Source organism: Cephus cinctus, unplaced genomic scaffold (assembly GCF_000341935.2).
Source record: "Cephus cinctus unplaced genomic scaffold, Ccin1 Ccin1_scaffold0468, whole genome shotgun sequence".
In the NCBI taxonomy this organism is placed as follows: Eukaryota; Metazoa; Arthropoda; class Insecta; order Hymenoptera; family Cephidae; genus Cephus; species Cephus cinctus.
The window spans coordinates 62416-82255 of NW_014333144.1; the positions used below are offsets into that span (position 1 = coordinate 62416).

At 37.3% G+C, this 19840-nt stretch overlaps 1 protein-coding gene and 1 long non-coding RNA gene across 2 annotated transcripts in view; one reads left to right on the plus strand and one right to left on the minus strand.

Moving 5' to 3' along the window:
* LOC112493610 (membrane-bound alkaline phosphatase-like) overlaps positions 1-19014 on the minus strand; it is a 39371-nt gene extending 20357 nt beyond the window's left edge. The window contains exon 1 of the mRNA XM_025085364.1: positions 18915-19014. The gene's annotated coding sequence lies outside the window, so the exon portion shown is untranslated. The remainder of the gene's footprint in view (positions 1-18914) is intronic.
* LOC112494403 lies at positions 10216-13326 on the plus strand. The gene is made up of 2 exons (XR_003059790.1): positions 10216-12598; positions 12682-13326. It is a non-coding gene; the product is annotated as an uncharacterized LOC112494403 (long non-coding RNA).
* Positions 19015-19840: the final 826 nt, after the last annotated feature.

Sequence of the window (19840 nt, forward strand, 5' to 3'; positions counted from 1 at the left end):
GAAATATCTTATGAACCGCTATATATGAGGAAAAGTTATTGATACATTCACTATAGGAATTTAGGGTTTTGAATTGATTGCCACCACGTTCAATACGATTACTGTATGAGATCAGGGCATATTGAGATGGCGAGCGAGATGGTTTTATTTCAGTTCCGTCGTCGTCGTCCTCGTCTTCGCACGTCCATCTACTTTTTTACACGACAGATGGCGCTGACTGCTTTGCCTTCTTTACCTATTTGTACTCTGGATGGTGTTGGTAATTTACGAATACACAACACAATCAAATACACTTTGTACGTGAAGCTACCGTTCACACCGAATTTCCAGTTGACATAAGGCTGCTTTCACAATAGTATAGAATTATTAAATGTTTCATTTGGAGCGCGTGTGTATTCGTGTACGTATGTGTGTGCGTGGACATAGTTCCTCGTATTTTAGGTGATAGTTTTTAGAGATATAGGATTTCCAGGTGTTCCGCTCCGTAGTTTCCTGCATCTAGGTGTCAGATGTGGAAGTTCAGGGTGTCCAGGTGTTCCGCTCCGTAGTTTCCTGCATCTAGGTGTCAGATGTGGAAGTTCAGGGTGTCCAGGTGTTCCGCTCCGTAGTTTCCTGCATCTAGGTGTCAGATGTGGAAGTTCAGGGTGTCCAGGTGTTCCGCTCCGTAGTTTCCTGCATCTAGGTGTCAGATGTGGAAGTTCAGGGTGTCCAGGTGTTCCGCTCCGTAGTTTCCTGCATCTAGGTGTCAGATGTGGAAGTTCAGGGTGTCCAGGTGTTCCGCTCCGTAGTTTCCTGCATCTAGGTGTCAGATGTGGAAGTTCAGGGTGTCCAGGTGTTTCGCTCCGTAGTTTCATGTATCTACGTGTTAGATATGCTAGTCCAGGGTGTCCAGGTATTGCGCTCTGTAGTTTCTTGTATCTAGATGTCGGACGTAGAAGTCTAGAGTGTCCAGAAAAGTGTGCAACGAGCGACGCTTTGGCGCTTCGCTCAAACAATAGTATCCTCTCTGTTGCTGTAGTTTCTTGTATCTAGATGTCGGACGTAGAAGTCTAGAGTGTCCAGAAAAGTGTGCAACGAGCGACGCTTTGGCGCTTCGCTCAAACTATAGTATCCTCTCTGTTGTTCGCACGGCCTGAGGTCGGTAAATAATCCAGCACACTCTCCTATCTTACGTTTACCACACGGCTTCAACAAGCTGGACATTATTAACGAAGCTTATATGCACTGAAGATTATATTTCCTTTTAAAATTTGTATATATCTTTATGCATTTCTAAAAAAAAGGGACTTATAAATTATATTTATATGCCACTAAACATTTTCGACGACGCAATATATGTTTCTGATTAGCGACATCATAATGCATTTACAATTTATATCTGTGACAATATAGATTTCAGTGATTAGAGCTTCTGTGTCCCGTTGAGCAACAAAAACTTGTGATATCCCCCAAAAATCACTAACGTGTAGAAAACTACGCCAAGTACAGGAGTGCTGTGTATTCCTCTAATAAAAAGTATTGATATCAGATTATGGAGGCCAAGTACATAAGTCGCTACATGTTTGCCTATTACATGATCTAGCACTGGCCTATCAAGTTGACCCCCCCAGGGGCCACACGGGTGCAAATCGTGCAGGCAAAAAATTTCAAATGCCCCTCTCTCGTAGGACACGTACAGTGGAGTCTTCTACCCTATACGATAATTATGTCTATACGCTAGTGTAACTGTAGAGCAGCAGCTTGGCGTCAATCGCCATACAGCCATTGTGTATTCAGCAGCGAAAAGTAGGCGAGGTGCACATTTGCACCGCTGTGGCTTCGGCGTTAGAAGAAAGGTGCCATTTTTTTTGGAGTTTTCGCGATAAAAAGCATATTTTCATTTGCTGTCGTCCAATACGTAAGTACTCTTACTCGCTATGATAAAATTTTAATATGATCGATGTACCTAACCTAAAATTTGACTGTACCTCAAGTCAGCAGGCAACTCGCACGCGAATGAAGTGCGTCTCCTGCTTTTGGCGCATGTGCGACAAGCATCGAGCAGGATTATGTGTTAATTGCGTTAATAACATTAATTAATATATATTTTTAATTTAATACTAATAATATAAACAATAAATATGAATATTATAAGCGACATTTTCAAAATAAAGTATTTTTTTGTATTCTACAGTATATTTCATAGTTGCGAAATTACCATTATTTCAAGCCCCTGTTAAAAATAGTTATTTATAATTTATTGAATAAACGATTTTTTTCCCACTTCAGTACAAGTCTTTACCTTTATTTTCCCAAAAGGGTCTTTGACGTATCTCTTAAAAAATAAAATACAAACTTTTTCGTAAAAAACGAATTTAACATTTTTCTTTTTTGAAAAAACCTATTTATCTGTGTGATAATGTATTTTTACGCTTTTGCGAATGAAATATTCAAATTCCTAGGGAAATTCTACTCCATATTTATACCGTTATCGATCAAAAAAGATTAAGCCAGAGAGAAGGAATTACGATTTAAAAAAGTAAAAACCATATTTGCACCCGTGTGGTCTCTACGTCATTGGAAAGAGGTGTGGCCTCTGGGGGTTAATTGTAATTTCAAAATTTCTTATAACATTTTCACTACTCTTTTATATTACTACTGCTTCCCGAAGTTGATTATGATTTAATGGTCTTTTAATAATTAATAAAACTTTAGGTGATTCCTTATCGAGTACTACTTGGCGGGTCCGTGCCCATCATTTTAATTATATTTTCAAAATTTCCTATAACGTTTTCACTACTCTTTTATATTACTACTACTTTCCGTAGTTGATTATGATTTAATGGTTATTTAATAATTAATAAAACTTTAGCTGATTCCTTATAGAGTACTACTTGGCGGATCAGTGCCAGGAATTCCAAAGTACTTACTTTGAACGTACTAATAGTATTCTAAAACTATATGTTCGTTATTAAGCTTTTACCGTGATTATTTTTTACGAGTTATTGTTAATAAGCTGTATATAGAAAGTTGACATTGGTTTTGAGTTTGATGACTGGCATAATGAACGCAAATAAATGCACGGACCCGCCAAGTAGTACTCGATAATGAATCACCTAAAGTTTTATTAATTATTAAATGACCATTAAATCATAATCAACTACAGGAAGCAGTAGTAATGTAAAACAGTAGTCAAAACGTTATAAGAAATTTTGAAAATACAATTAAAACGATGGGCCAGTGCTAGATCATATAATAGGCAAACATGTAGTCACTTATGTACTTGGCCTCAATAATCTGATATCAATACTTTTTATTAGAGGAATACACAGCACTCCTGTACTTGGCGTAGTTTTTTACACGTAAGTGTTTTTTTGGGGGATTAACTACTTCTGGACAGTGTCCACTCCAGGAGTCGATTAAGAGGGCACTGTTGTTGCCAATATTTGGAAAATAGATTTCGGTTAGCCACTGTTTTGCATTTGGAAAAAATAACTCTCCAGTTTAATGAGTTCTTGAGACGGAAAAAACGAATGTAGATTGATATCATTGAATTTTGAGTCGAAACAATTAACTTTATTATGAGTTTAAAATAGAGGAAAATGTATTAAAAAAGACGTTTTTTTATGAAAATAAAATAAATAAACAATTTCTATATAATTTTCATCTACGTATTATTGCAGAGCACTGAAAAATGAATAACTTTGCTATTTAAACTTTTGCCGTATCTATTTTAGTTTCGAAGACATCAGCGAAAAACGAAAAAACCACCGATTTTCAGGAATTAATTTCACCCCTTAAATATGCAAGTGTGTACCCCATTTTGTGTGAGGATTTATACTTTGATGTGAACTACAAAATATCATTTTTTCAACCCAGGTTGCGGGGGTACAGTAAGGTGACCTTCCTTGTTAGTTCCATTTTTGCATTATCTGGCATTGTGAATTTCAAAATGTAAAGTCCAAAATTGATTTCAGGCATCGTCAAAACCCTTGGGATACAAGAATTCGCAAGACTTTATGAGAATATAAGGAACCCCGCCAAAAGGGAGTCAGGAAACGAAGGGTTGGATTTTGTAAGACATGTAACCGGACATTATTGAAACGATTAAACTTCTCAATTGACACATGAAAGGAGCTTTGCAATGATTAAAATGGCAAGTTCAAGTAGCGTAATGCCGTTTCAATGAGACATTAGTTGCACCTATATAGGGGTGGTTCAACCCTTGATTTTTTCGAAAAGCGCAGACCCGTATCTCCTACTTTATTAACTCTTTCAAATGCAATTAGTTTCATTAAAATCGGTTCGACAGTTTTTTTGTTATACAAATTTTGCAACTTTCAACCACTATAAATTTTTTGGAATTTACCCTTTTATGTATATCTGTTATCATTTCCGAAACAGGATAACATAGCCAACAGTCAATAGAATTGCAGACTCAGCACATGACCCAGTGCACTGCCCGTGTCACCTATCCAGCTCCTTAGTTGACTATATGTATAAGTAGTCAAAATCATGGTACTGATGCTCAGAAAATCATTTAACTTCATGCGCAAAAGATCGGACTGCACATCGTCACTCGTGGCTCTAACCGAGTATTAGATCCGGTGTAATATTCGCAATCTGGCCTAGGTACGGATTCGTTATTATATTACATACCCTAGGGAACAAGCTGGATCGGTTACCGGGCAAAATTGAGCTGCAAAGACTAATCTTTCCAAATCAAGTAACGTACGTACTAGATAATTTTCTGTTCCACAAAATTGCTTTTCGCCTTAACTTCACATATAGTCAGGTTTTGTAATTTAATAGCACGATCTCTATCCCGAATTTCTCATAACTGAAATACTGTAAACAACAGCAATTAAGTGAAAATCACTGAATTATTTGTAACAATATATCGCAAATTCACATTTACTCGCGTCTTAAATATCTGTTACCCATACATAAGCATTTCAGGGAATATCTCCTCATGTTGGAATAGCAAGGCGTATTTCAACACCTTAAACGAGCAGTGAATCCACTATTGAGTGTATTCTTACCGCCCGGAATTCACTCAAAGTTTATTCACGTTACTTCTGGTCGTTCCTTTTCTTTTGGTTACTTCTAAATTTTCGTTATCAAATTTAAAGGCCTCGCTAGCCACTACGGCCTACGTACCAACCACATCATAACCGAACAAAATTCATTTTTCATTATCTGTCATAAGTATTAACCTCCAATTCGTTTCATTTAAATATCGCAACTGTAAATATGTGAAACTGCAAAAATCGCACTGGGAGTAGCCGACTTTAGGGATTCATTTGATCCAATTTCTTTCATTTCAACAAAAGTATTTTTCGCTTAGTTTTGCGTGTTCTACAACATACTTGAGTTTCATCAAAATTGGAGAGGGACACCTGGATTACCTTGCTTATTAGAAAGTACAAGAATTTGAAAGAAATTCAAGAGAGCGCCACGGAAAAGATTAAATACTTTCAAGATCGGGAAAAAATAGTGAATCGGCACCGGAGGCACAGTACCCTTGGGTTGAGAACCAACACGGAAGAGGTGCCCAGTATCCGGGACGCACTATCCGTACCCCAGGAACTTTAAACCTCCGCCAAGTTAGCCCCCCATTTTGACTTTTGACATTTTTGTTTTTACCAATCGATTGGTGGTCGTTTGGTGATATTTGATAGTCCATTCAGAACGTTTGGTGGTTTTCGGTTTACTTTTAAAATTTATAACAATTTTTTAGCATTAAGATAGCCCCCCTCCTACTTCGACTTTTGACATGTTTCTTTTTATTAATTGACTGGTGGTCGTTTGGTGGTTTTTGGCCAGTATTAACTAACCGGATTAAGACCGTCGTTTAAATGTAATCAATGCATATGTTTCCACCATACAGGGTTGAAATAGAGTTAACCAATCAAATTAGCTTATTCTGCTCAAGTCTCATTTCTAATTTGTTAACTCTATTTCAACCCTACACGGTAGAAACATATGCATAGTTGTATGTACATATCGAGTTATATCTTATCCTATTGAATACAGGTAAAGAAAGACACCATGATATTTGTAAATATTGGGGGTACATTCCGAAATTCACTGTCAGTACTACAAATATTGTCGTGGTCCCTTTTTACCTATACGCAATAGAGTGAGACACTAACATGTTCGCAATACTGGTAGTGAATTTCGGAACGTACCTTGAAAGCTGCTGACTTGTATCTATGTTTACATAGGAAGTATTAAGATCAATTAGCTTGACTGCATCTTACGGAAATAAAATGAGAGAGATGATCCATAATACATTTGGTATTAACTAGGGTAAAGAATAAGACACAATCATGCTCGCAGTGCTTGTGGTGAATTTCGAAACGTTCTCTCAATGCTGCTAGAATGGCTTGCTGTCCATAGACATGTATAGTGCTTTTAATTCAGAAACAATAATTCTGATTGGCTTCTAATACAGACGTATGACAAATGTCTACAAACTATGTTCCATTGTACATGAGGCCTTATTCTTTCTTTGATGAAAAAATGAATGAGACGAACACATGCATTATTAAAAATAGTTCAGTCCACCAGCAGAATGACGAAAACTATAGATATGTTCGAAAATAAGCCGAGAGTCCTGAGAGCATTTTGTATTTCATTCAGACGTATTCAATAAATGGATATATGCATCTATAGTAAATTGGAGCACGTAAAAACACTTGCAGAAACAGACCGTAGAACTTGGATACACTAGTCAAACGAAAAGAGACAGGCCAAGTAGCTAGCCTGAAAGTTAGAACCTGAGAAAAATATGAGCTGGGTAGCTTGCCTGAAATTTAAAACCTGAAAAAAATAGAAACGTTTACGGATAATATCCCATTGAGACATCTTTCAAGGTACGTTCCGAAATTCACTGCCAGTATTGCGAACATGTTAGTGTCTCACTCTATTGCGTATAGGTAAATAGACACCACGACGATATTTGTAGTACTGACAGTGAATTTCGGAACGTACCCCCAATATTTACGAATATCATGGTCTCTTTCTTTACCTGCATTTAATAGGATGAGATATAACTCCATATGTATTTACATACAACTATGCATATGTTTCTACCGTGTAGGGTTGAAATAGAGTTAACTAATTAGAAATAAGATTTGATTGAGATTTGAGCAGAATAAGTTAACTTGATTGGATAACGCTATTTCAACCCTGCATGGTGACAACAAATGGGTCATTCCACGTCAGATTTAAAATTAAATTTTTAATTTTCCTAAAAATTGTTTCCCTTGTTCTTGAGGGGAAACAAAATGACATGTCTTTTTTTGTTTCAATATGATATGAAGAATTTTCGAAATATCGATTTTTTAATTTATCGGCTCCAAAAAACCGGTTCTTCTTTAATACTGGCTAAATACCACCAAATGACCACCAATCGATTGGTACAAAAAAAAAGTCAAAAGTCAAAGTGGGGGGGCTAACTTTTCGAAGATGAATTTTAATCGGCCGCGGGTGGTCTGTCGATTACCGTGAGAGTGTAGATGTCCTCCCGAGCTCGGGTGATAGCGGAGCCTTAAAATAATTGCGGAACGCGATTATAGAGATTTCTCGTAGAAAGAGACGGCTCCAAAAATTATGAATTATGGGGTACAGTGCGAATGTGTGGTCGAGTGTGTGGAACACTGATAAGAAAACCGTTTTCAATATCCCCTTGCGATTTTGTTCATATCGAGATGTATTATTCTTCAATGAATAATAACACTGAAAACGATATCCTTGTCAGTGTCCAATGGGTGCCTAACGCCAGGACGCGGCACTATGGGAGGGGGCAGGAGAGTTAAAATCACCGCACTTTTGGATTTTAAGGGAATTATAAGACAACCAGGTTCAGTACCTAACCGCAAGGACAGTCTTATTTAGAGAAGTTCTCACGAGAAGAGGTACCCGAAACTGGGAAACTCCCCGAAAGGAAGAGATTCTTCTCCAACGAGACCTGTTAGGATCGTGAATTGCACTGCGAGTCGCCGTTAGGAAGAACACTGTATGCGACAGGATTTGTATTGTAGAACCCTTCGTTTATTTGAATGTAATAAACGGAACGACATCCTACTTAATGTATAATTATTTTGCACACCTATTCAACGACTTCGAAATTCTTTCTCGTCGCCCTGATATTTCCCTCTGTCATTTTCAGCGAGCTGAGGGTGAATAGCCGGTGAGATTTGGAGAAAGTGGCCATAGGACGGAACATTGATGCGGGGAAGCCGCACCTGATGCCCGACATTTGAACTTTTCTTGTTTTTGAATTTCAAAATTTTGAGGGCGGACGATGATTTTTACTAAAATATTTATAGGATACGCCAGAAAAAGAAATACGTCACAAGGAAAAAGAATAAAGCTCACGATTACAAGGTCGGTGAATTTGTCATGTTACGAAACTTCGACCCGACGCCTGGTGTCTGAAAAAGATCATTCCTAAATTCAAAGGGCCATATGTAATCGCTAAGAAACGTCGAAGCCGTATGTACGTTGTGGGCGACGTAAAAGGATTTAAAAACACCTAAAAACCTTACTACGTATTATGGGAAACCGATAACCTGAGACCATGGTGCACTATAAATCCGAGCAAACCCTAATAGATCTCAGTACGCATATGTATGAGGTTTTGTACTGCACTGTAAATAAATTTTAATCTTTGAACCCTAGCATTAGGAGTTAATGCGAGACGGATTCCAATCAAATTGGCCGTATTGTAGCGCCAGTGTTAAAAATAAGTTCCCGGGTAACAATATAAATAGGGCAGAATTTATAGTTCGATAAAATTTCTCTAATATTTAATCGGGTATCCATCGAGAAGCAGACTAGCGTCTCATTCAATTTCTAACACATTTCACATGAGTATTATATTAGGCAAACTTTATCGGCTCTGTTTTCACATCAGCTTTTACTGAAGTATACGGTAAAAATTTTAAAAATTGAAATTATGTAGTGTAAAACTATACATTTTACCTTATTGAATTTAAAAAATCATCTAAAACAGCCAAATTATCTTGTGCGCTACATTCAATTGTACCGTGAAATGCACTACTGTCCATAGCTTTGTAGTAAACTACGAAAAACGTTATAACTTTTGATATGTTTTTCTAAAGATATCTAAGATTTTTACCGTATAATCTGCCAATAAATTGTATCTGTAATTTTGTTTCCGGCAATATTTACACTTACTTCGCCCTCTCTACTTTAACCTAGCAGCCTGAGCGACCATGCATTACCGTAACCGTTCGCTTCTCGTTTGTGCATCCAGTTGCGTTCGTTGATGTCACGCGACCCTAAAGATCAAGGGGCCTTATTACGATTTTTAGATTAGGTGAAAATGAAGACAGTGAATAACTGACTAAATTATGATCGTTTTCAACTTGTAAAAAGACGAGAATGGTCGCGTGAGTTGACTCGACACGAAATTTCAAGTCGAAAACCATCGTGCGCATATGTAAGCGTGATGTGCCCGAAAAATAGTCAACATCAAAGTGAATAGCAAATCAACAAGTTATCGGAAAAAATGATATTTTCCACAATCAATAATATAGTGATCTTAATGTATTTGCGAAATCGATAAAGTATAATACTCAAAATTCGACGAACTCTGCGCGATGCCTCGAACCCATTTAGTATAATGGAAAACGAATTACGCAGATTTTATAGTTAGATACCACTATTTATATTTTCCTAAAGTGTACATTTGCAATAAAAAATAAAATATACAGATATAACAAATATGCTCTAATTTCTCAAAAATGTATAAAAGATTATTTATGGAATGAAATTTTGTTATAAAAGACAGCAACGTCAAGTAACCTTTGTGAAAACATGCGATCACCAGCCTGGAAGTGCCTAGTTATTTCACATCTGCACTTGATAAAACCGTAATTCGGGACTAAATTCGCGTGATATGAATATGCGAAAAGCGAGTACATTCCTTCGAGAACCGTAATAAGCCCCCAGCACTTGCGGTTGCGTTTCTCGATTTTACGCATCCCCAAAAATCGACAGGATACCTATTTCTGATAGGTTCCGTTAGAGCTCTCGGTATGACGGAGCTGAGACTTTTCCACCTCAATTCCCAGGTCATACCGGCTTGTCAGTACCCAGTGAAAAAAAATTGACTAGCGGCCGCCTGGCATGCGGATGCATGGCCGAAGGTGATGCTGGTTAGTCCTCTCGTATTTTCGCTACCAGTGTCCAGTTAAGAAAATACGTTACAACCTTTTGCAATGGTGTAAAAAACTTCAACAGTATTTGGTTATGTCAATCAAATTTTTGTTTTGTAAAACAGCAGAAAATTGTACATTGAGCCGATTATGTTATACCGTGTGCACAATATTTACCGTGTGCACTCCAAAACTTACTTTTAGTCATTCAAAATATCGTGTGTTATAAGCAATGAGTAATGAAATGGTAACGATGTCTCATGATTACTGGTTTTTTTTCGATAAATTTTATCGTGAATTTCGTAAGAAAAATTAACTAAAAATTCTCTCCGTGTAGGCATGAAAATATTGTATTTTATTGCCAACAATCTTACTTCATTTCCCACATAACTTTCGGAACTTGCACTCTTACTAATTTGTCTAGTTAAATGTTCACTGGCAGATGAAAATTTAGATTTTCTCTCACTTACATCGCTATTGATACTTTTTCTGACTGTACTAAATTATTTACTTCCTTATTTGCTTGAGCAAAGTTCGACAGGAAATGATTTAAGAGATTTGTCATTGCACAAATGGCCGGACTTAATAGGATCTTCAGTCTATCAAACATAAATTGCATATTTTTACTTAACCAATAGTTTCATAGTCCTTACATTTATAATTACAATTTATCTGCTTCACATATTATACTTTATAGTTTTTGATATTTTCGCATTTCAACTTGCGTTTTAATTCATTACCTTTTCACGATCCATCTTTCACGACTAATGATCGACACACGCAAAAAATACATAGTCCATCTAACGATGCAGTCTGACTATAATTTAGTGCATCATATACTATAACGGTAGGAACGTAGGACGATTAGTGCGCCCTCTATACAAATATAGATATCTTATTGAAACCTGATCAGGGCCATAAGAGTTAACATTATCCTAGCCTGAATGAGGAAATATGGCTTCTTGAGCAAGGTTTCCTAATTACGCTGTCCTAAGAAAAGGTATGTATAGACCGTAACTATAATATTCTCAATAGCTCTTGATCAATGTCTGACTAAAAAATAATAGTAGCTCCACAGTTCTGGAAGCCCTCTTCCGCCCTCATCTGGGACGACTATATATGAGGAATGCCCTATTACATTTTTACCTGGAACCTTGTGATGTGCCACATCGGGCCCTCGAGCGAGCCGCCCTTAGTAGCAATACGACCGATAGGTGAAGAAGAAACAATCGGGAGTAGCCGTTTGACCGCTGACATATGAGATTATCTGTCTGACGTTAAGATCTCTTTTGTATTTTTTGTAAACTTATTAAAAGTTATTCTGTTATCTGAAATCTCCAGCTCGTTCCTTATTGAAAGTCCTATCATATCCTACACAGGGCACTATTATACTGTTATTATATCGTCTGTTGAAATGGCGTTTCCCATACTCGAAGAATAAAAAAACCTAGAACATACAAAGGCAGCAGACCAGGTTATAACGCTGATAAAGTTATATTATAATTATGCACGAGTAGCTATCAATCCGTTTTTAAGGGCACACAAGCTACCTTGAAACGAACAAGTAGAAAGTGCAGCGTGCGCAGATCGCACGTTCTACCCGTACTATTCAAAGTTGAAGGTTTTCTGCTATTTCTTGTCCGTGTTTGCAGGTCTCAGTGCCGCTACAACATTGGCTGGTGGTATTGTAGGTAAAGCTGAAGATGCATAATGCGAACGCAGTTAAAGAGCGGCTGGAGGAAAGTCAACGGTACAAGAAGACGATGGAAATCATCGCATTTGTTAAAGGACTGTACTCAACCCTATAAAAAACACATTCATTTCATTGCATTCATTTAAAGTAAAAAAAAACTTTAAGTGAAACTACCACGTTACCCGATGCAGATCTGCTCAGGTATGTCAAGATCATGAAGTAGTACAAATTAGAGAATTCTAGAACAGGATTCCTGTAACGGACATTTATCGACATTTGACAGCCTCCAAAAGTTCGCGTACATGTTAAATCAATGTCGTGGATCCTCCCCCATAATTTCAAGGATTGACGTCATAGGAATCACCGATTTCAGAAATTTTGCAATGAAATTTGAACAATAACATCAAAAGAAAAGTCAATGAACAGCAAAAGAGAGAAGGAGTGACAATATACATAGGGAATACTTGGAATTAGCATTCAAGGGTAAAATGAGAACTGGAGTAATAACCAACTTACAGCACAAGGCCTTGAAGCATTTCTTGGAAGATTCAAGGAAATTTATCGCGACGAAGTGCAAAATACGTTACAAAAAACATGGAAACTTGAAAATAAAATAATAATGTGACGGAAAAATTGCAAACTAAAATAGTCGACTTCCAAGGGAAGTCATCAGACTGGTCATTACTTGAAATTATAAACATGGCAGTGAACACCAATAGATACATTCCGCTATACGGTAAGGATATTCAACAATACAATTTAGATGTTCTCCCAATTACAATACTTACGTATAATTATTTCTTTGAATCTTTTAAATAGGATGCTAATTCTTAAATGCTACTCAACCTAAACCTAAACGAATCAATAAATTGAAACTTTACAATCGTATCTTTCACGCTCTTCATGAAAGACGTATACCGCTCATTATTTACTGGTACATACCATGTCCACTGTGCCCTCGAAAGATATAGTCAAAGCTCTGATCAAGAAGTGTGAATCAGAATCTGGTAAGTTATGAAACACAATAGGAACGTTATGTGAGTTCTTGTAGTTCAAATTACACGCCTCATGTGTACACCACAAGACTAGCCTGTGAAATGGCAATGACCACGATGCTGGGCATCCTGAAGTATAAATGGTTTTTCGCAAATGTGAAAAATCTTTGCCGAGTAACATTCATTGCTATGTTTAAAATTTAAAGACGCCATTGATACGATATGTTTCAGGCAAAGTTCTATAAAGTGGGCTAATTCCTTTAATTTACTCATAAACAGTTACACGGAATCATTTCCACAATAAATAAAAAAATTTGAGATAAAGTCATTACTTTTACATTATAAATAAAATGATATGCTGTGTAAAATCTGTTTTGTGAAAAATCGTCGTGTTTGAAAAGTTGAATGTGCCCGTAAACGGCTCTAAAATCCACTCAATGTCTGCATAAATAGCAAACAGTACAGATTCTTTATGCTTATAATTATTTAATTATACATATAATTTTCCCTTTTTCATCGGGTAACATGCATCATTACATTTACCGGCAGAACCCCTGGTGAAATACCAACGCACCGCTAGAGAGAGGCAAAGGGCTATAAAGCGTGCAGAGATAAGGTTTTGATATGGTTAAGGGCAGGGGAGGAGCCCCCTCACTCGAGTTAAGGACGGGGTGCCCAGCTGTCACCCGACGCCCTGGGGAAGCGGCTGTGGAAGATCTCCAGTTATTACGTACCGAATCGCTAACGAACGCTCTCGATTTGGTTTAAAGGGGCGACTCGAGGGAAAGGAAGAGTTATCGGCTATAAGGATCTCGACCAATCAGAATGATTAGTTTTCGAATTTGACTATTATCAAAGCAGTCTGTCTCGGGAAACCGACCGAGGTGTCACAAGCTAGCTCGCGCTTCCCTGCTATCTGTTGGCAGTTTTTCTAGCTGTGTTTCGCTACGGTATAGGAAATTCTCGCTTGTGTAGCTCTCGCGTTGCTCTCACGATGTCCAAAAAATGTTATGGATTTTTTGAGTGTATTACGGAGGTGCAATGCTGTTCCCTAGTGCAGTGCCCGTCCAAGCGTCCTCTGGATACAGTTCTCGGCCTTCACGAATTAGCTGCACCAACTCCGATAAGGACTCCCACTTTATTAATTGGTGAAGGGATTTCGATTTGATACTTCCAAATTATTCTGTTACGTTCTCAATCCGTTGCTCTCGGTATCCAGCACTATTTGCCTGACGCTTACTCCGATCCTCTCGACCTCAAACTAGCAGCCTGACTGAGCGGCCGTGCATTTCCGTAACTGTCCGCTCCCGTTCGTGCATCCAGTTGCATTTGCTGATTTTACACGCCCCCAAAGATCAGCATCTACGGTTGCGTTTCTCCATTTTACGCGTCCTCCAAAAATCGACAGGATCCGTTACGTTATCGCATTTTCTGATAGGTTCTCTCAGAGCTCTCGTTTTGGCGGAGTTGGGCCTGTCCCACCCCAACTCACAGATCATACCAGCTCGTCAGTTCCCAGTGAAGAAAAGAATTGGCTGGCGCCCGCCTGGCTTGCAGATACATGAACGAAGGTTGGACGGCCGAAGGTAACGTAGGTTAGTTCTCGAATTTTTCGCTATCTTTTTCTTTCAGCCGACCATTTTTCCTATGTCTATGTACAGTCCATAGTATACGCCGACAGTTTCTCCCCATCTATTAAAATAAAAGTTCTGTACATGTTACATACGAACTCTAATTAATTAGATATTGATGGGCATTGTTACGGGTTATGAGAATGTCCTAATTTTTTTAACAGCTCTGTAAAAGAGAAAAACATACTATGTTTTGAAGTCGCCTATCCTCGATCGAGGATTATGAGTGCACGTCGTTCGGTGATTCCCTGAACTCTATACATCGCCATTTTGCCTTTTATGCTTGTACACTAAACGGCATTAACAGCGTCTCAGAGAGAAGATAGGGGAACAGTGGCGAAGTGAGAATGGGGGCGGCCAGCATCCTAGAAACAAGCCAAGCCGGAGCGTAGAGCACTAAGCCTTTTCCCCTCGCTCGGGACACCATTTATCTCACGAGTCGGAGGAGACCCGTATAAGAGCGTCTCTCTCACTCCTAGCGTCGGTTTCCTATAAGACCCTCTCACTCGTTGCTAGTGGTGGCTCTCCGAGTCCCTCTAGCGCGTATAGGAGCGTCTCATTCACGCGCTCGCACGTGAGAGAGACACATATTTTTTTTATCAGTGGAAAAATGGTTTTAGAGGGTAAAATCAACCCCCAAAGTTCGGCATGTCGAGGGGTGATAATGCAGTTTCACCTATTATAACAGAATAGATCATCTACATCTTCGAATAGTTGATCAAGAGGCAGTTGGTGAATTTACAAGAAGAAGTCATAACGATAAGGCTGCACATCCAATTGATACGATAATGGGAATCGTTTATAACAGATATATTGGCAGAGGCTACAACAGTGAGCCACATATTAAGAGCGAATCTGTCATCGACCACTTCTCAAAGTGCTAACATATAAAAATGTTTCATTTCTGAGAAATCTGGAATTCAAGGTCACACCAATGAAAAGAAAAGAGTAAATCGTTGGTTTTGCTGCATTTTTTTTATTCATTTTGTCTCGACCACATCTAGCCGAGGCAATCGGGAGGAAATAAGACATTTCTTGTACCTAATGTAATCTGCTGATATTGTCTTCTCTTTTTGTTATTTTTTGACTTATCCTGAGCGTAGAACTGGTATCAACCGCGGGTCCTGGCCCCATCTTCACCCGTGCCTATCCATAACCCCACCATATTCTTGTTATTATCTCTGTCTGGTAACTCTCCTCTGCCAGGCAACTCGGTACGTCGAGACTATCTCTCCACGGTTGATTCGTTCACCTCGAGCTCAACTAAACAATATCAAATCCTCCGAGAGCATTGGCGTAACTATACAAACCGACCCGAGAGCGTAGCTTCTGAGCAGGGTGGCGACTCGAATTGAACCAGGAAGTGAGAACGTTATCTGAATCGGTAGCCAGAGTTGCCTCATGACCGTAAATCGAAGCATGACGTCACAAAACATAGTGCCATGGGCAATAGTCTGGCATGGTGCCACTAGGGCTACCTTGCTAAGATGGGCGTATCCTCTGCTCCACAAAGGTAGGTTAGAGCAATATAAGAATAGACAACAACAAATATAAGACGCACTTCTGACAATCATTTCCTACAATGCAAACATTACTCGTAACGATTATTATTTACACATTATAAAGACTGTTGCACCTTTTATCGATAATTTAATAAACGTTTGTTATTTTATGTTATTAAATAATCCTGTGTCGCCTAAGTTCTCAAAATCGCCAGCCCCGAGCACTTATCTACTTCCCAGTTCGCACCCTCCTAAGGAGCCGACGAAATTGCACAACCGAAAAACGTTACACTATTGGCTTAGTGAATGGCTTAATTTATTTTTAAATTTACGATTTCATTTATTTGAAATATGGTAAATAACCATCGGAGAATAACATGGAAAAGGAAATTTCGATTTGAAATTTCTTCCAGTTTAGTAAGTAATTGTGCGTAATAACTAATTAAATGTGGCCAAAAAATGTATTCCGCCATAGTTTGATTTCACCGAAGGTATTATAGCTGTACAACCGGCAGTGCTGGTGCGCGCGCACACAGCAGCCAAGCTCACGGACGAAGCAGCAGTGGGGCGGGCGCTCTTTGAACTACTCATGGCCAGGCGTCTCGTCAAAGCGTATATTTGATTGGTTCATCGAAATCGTTAATAGCTCGATTATTAGGCGTCGAATCAAAAAAATGGAAAAGGAATTTTCGATTCGTTATTTCCTCCACTTTCACCCCCTTCGCGCTTCAACGAGTGTTGTGGGACACCCTGTATAAAAGGAACAAGAAAGTCGAAAGAATAAGAAACAAAACATGATAGTAAAATACTGAAGGAGAATGAGAACGAGAAATAAGATTGATCAGGAAAACAATAATGAAAAAAAAAAGAATGCAAAGTAGAACTTTGCACGTTTCTTCTTCATTACTTTTCACTTTTCACAAAGCTACCTCTATGAGAAAGTATGTTGATCAATTATGGCTTCCACGGAGAGGAAGCTTTCTGAAAATTGAAAAATAATGAAAAAACTGGATTTTTTAAAAAAATTCAAAAACACGTAACATTCGAACACCATTGCCGATTTCGGCCAAATTCAATACCAAACAACATTGAACGTACCCGCACGTATGAGAAACTATTTATCTATATAACAAAAATTTTGCGGAAGTTAAAACGACGACGCCCTTTTTTTAATTCAAAAAGTCATAAAATCCAAAAATCTGCATAGATTTTGCTCAAATCATATTATCAAACAATACATTTTTTATCAAAATTAATGCGAATCTGATTCATTCTCAATAATATATATCTATAAGATTTGATAAGAAAATTCCGATGTACAAATCTGATTCTTTCCGGCTATTTGAAATCGGTTTCAATCGATTTATTTTAAGCTAGATGGACCAAATGTGTGAAAATAAAACAGTCAAAATGCATTGTCAATTAGTTTATCACGCCATGATTTTCAATTCCGATATGTTTCATCGTTGCAACTCGAATAAAGCTTTTAAATTGGATTATATTTTTGAAGAAATTTTACAAAACATATTATTCCTATAATTATATATAAAAAAAAGATTGACGATTAGAATTCTTATCCGGGACAATATTCACAAATTGAACTGTTGGCTAGCGGATAGAGTCACATTCCTCACTTCGAAAACTCCTACGATTACAAGTTTGAATCCGACTGGTGACAGCGTAAATAGAGTAACTGCCTGTCACCAATGTTATACAACATCGTTATAAGCATGTTACAAACGCTGATTTTGTTACCGTAATGAGATTACACTTTATAACGTTAACAATACCTGCATATTAGTAATGTTATATAAACAGTGTTATAAATATGCTATGTAAACGTTAGTTTTGTTATATGTATAACTATACTGCAAAATAACGTATAACAGTTGCACTTCCTGCATATAACAAAGGATACGTTATATGTAACTTCCATGTTCTACTGTCATAGTAGAACATGTTCATTGGATAATCACGATTACAATTATGTATTTCTTTCATACAATATTAGAATTGTACTACACAAATTTTCAGTAAAGTAAATAATTCTAATCACTATGTCTAGCGCTCTTTTCTTTTATATCAGAGATGTTTTCGTCAGGGTTAACTTAATGATCTCACAAAGTAAAGTATCAGACCTTAAGAGGCCTTCTGAGATATTAATCGTACGGCGGTCGATAGAAATATTGATAAGTGATACGATAATGAGGAATCAATATATCTTAACAAATTATTAAACACGGACTCATAAACTTTGCAACGACCTAATCTAATACAAAAAACATCTTGTAATTTAGTTTTGAAATATTTATAGATATTGAGAATGATTCCAATACTATCAATGTAATGCCTTATGAAGAAACTTTAATATGTCAACCAGTTATTTTTCTGCACGCTCATTTTCTCCCTATATAATTTGAGAGGACTTTACTTAAACGTTACGAGAATTTATTATGTTATGCTTGACCAATTGTGCAAAAGAAGTTATGCAATACTTCCTTGGAGTTTACTTATCTGTAGCCTTCCTTTGTCTCTAATTGTTACATGTAATAACTATCACTTGTCATTCAAATAACCAGTCCCCGAGACTGTTATAAAGTTTCACTGACACTACTGACGGTATCACAAAATAATACCAAGTCAAGCAATTCTTAAAGTAATATTCTTCACTAACGGAATTACAACGCACAAGGACAGATATACATATAAATGGAATAATTTGTTCTGAGTTGGATTCAATAGCCGACTTGCGTCTTATATGTTAATGTCATGTTATATTATATGTTATATCCTGTTTCGTAATTGTGTTCTTTGTGTCGGAGAAACACGTGATGTCTACCAGCACGATATAATTAGAGATTCAACAGCAGATTAATTTAGATATTTACTCTACTACACAAATAAACATGATATTTAATATTTACATTTTCTCACCTGTCTCATCCGCCAGATTATTGAATGAAGATGCTCGTGTTGCAATAGATGGTTTGGCAATTTTATGCATTCGCATATCGGCTATGTCATCTAAAACAAAAGTCATAACTTTTCTGTGGAAAAAATCTTTGTAATTTAATATACTATTGATTGAGACGGTGGTCTACAGATTTTTTTATAGAAAAATAACAATAAATTCATAATCGATCAGATTATACGTAATTGATTAACAATACGATGGCAGCGACATGGGTATATAAATGTTTCAAATTTTTTGACAATTCCTTATATTCCTGATTAACATGCAAGAATTATATTGTGGCAGTAACAATTACGATCGATTATCAATTAATAAACCTTCGGATGCACCAGGTAGCGGACAGATAGTTTATACATCAATTCGTAAAAAGCATTACTATTAGCAATTAACTTTTCGAAAGATAAATGAATGGTAACCAGTTTTAAATAAATATAAGTATATTCATCAGCTACACAAAAGTTCATTACAACTGATAATCAAAATACTCGATAGAATTTCTATTATTCTATCGTATTAGTTCTATTATTTGAACTTATAGCATCCGGACACTTGTTCCATTTTGTGTTTTTTGAAGTCTATTATGGTTTTAGAGTACCTTGCAAAGTTTTGGCGATGGCTGCTTCACTTGGAAAAGCGTTTACATGTTGAAGAAGACCAAAGAAAAGAAGTGGAAATAAAATTGAAAAATCCGTCATGATGGATTAAGATGAGAGACGAACTTCGTATCGTGATCCTATGGCACGGCGGGACACGACTGAAGCAATAGCATTCGCAGATAGATTGTTAAAGAGAAGCACTTCGCTGTCTCTTTCGCTGACTGACGTTAATCCTTTGTTAAGAATTGAATCGTTACGTTATCTCGATCATATCAAGAAG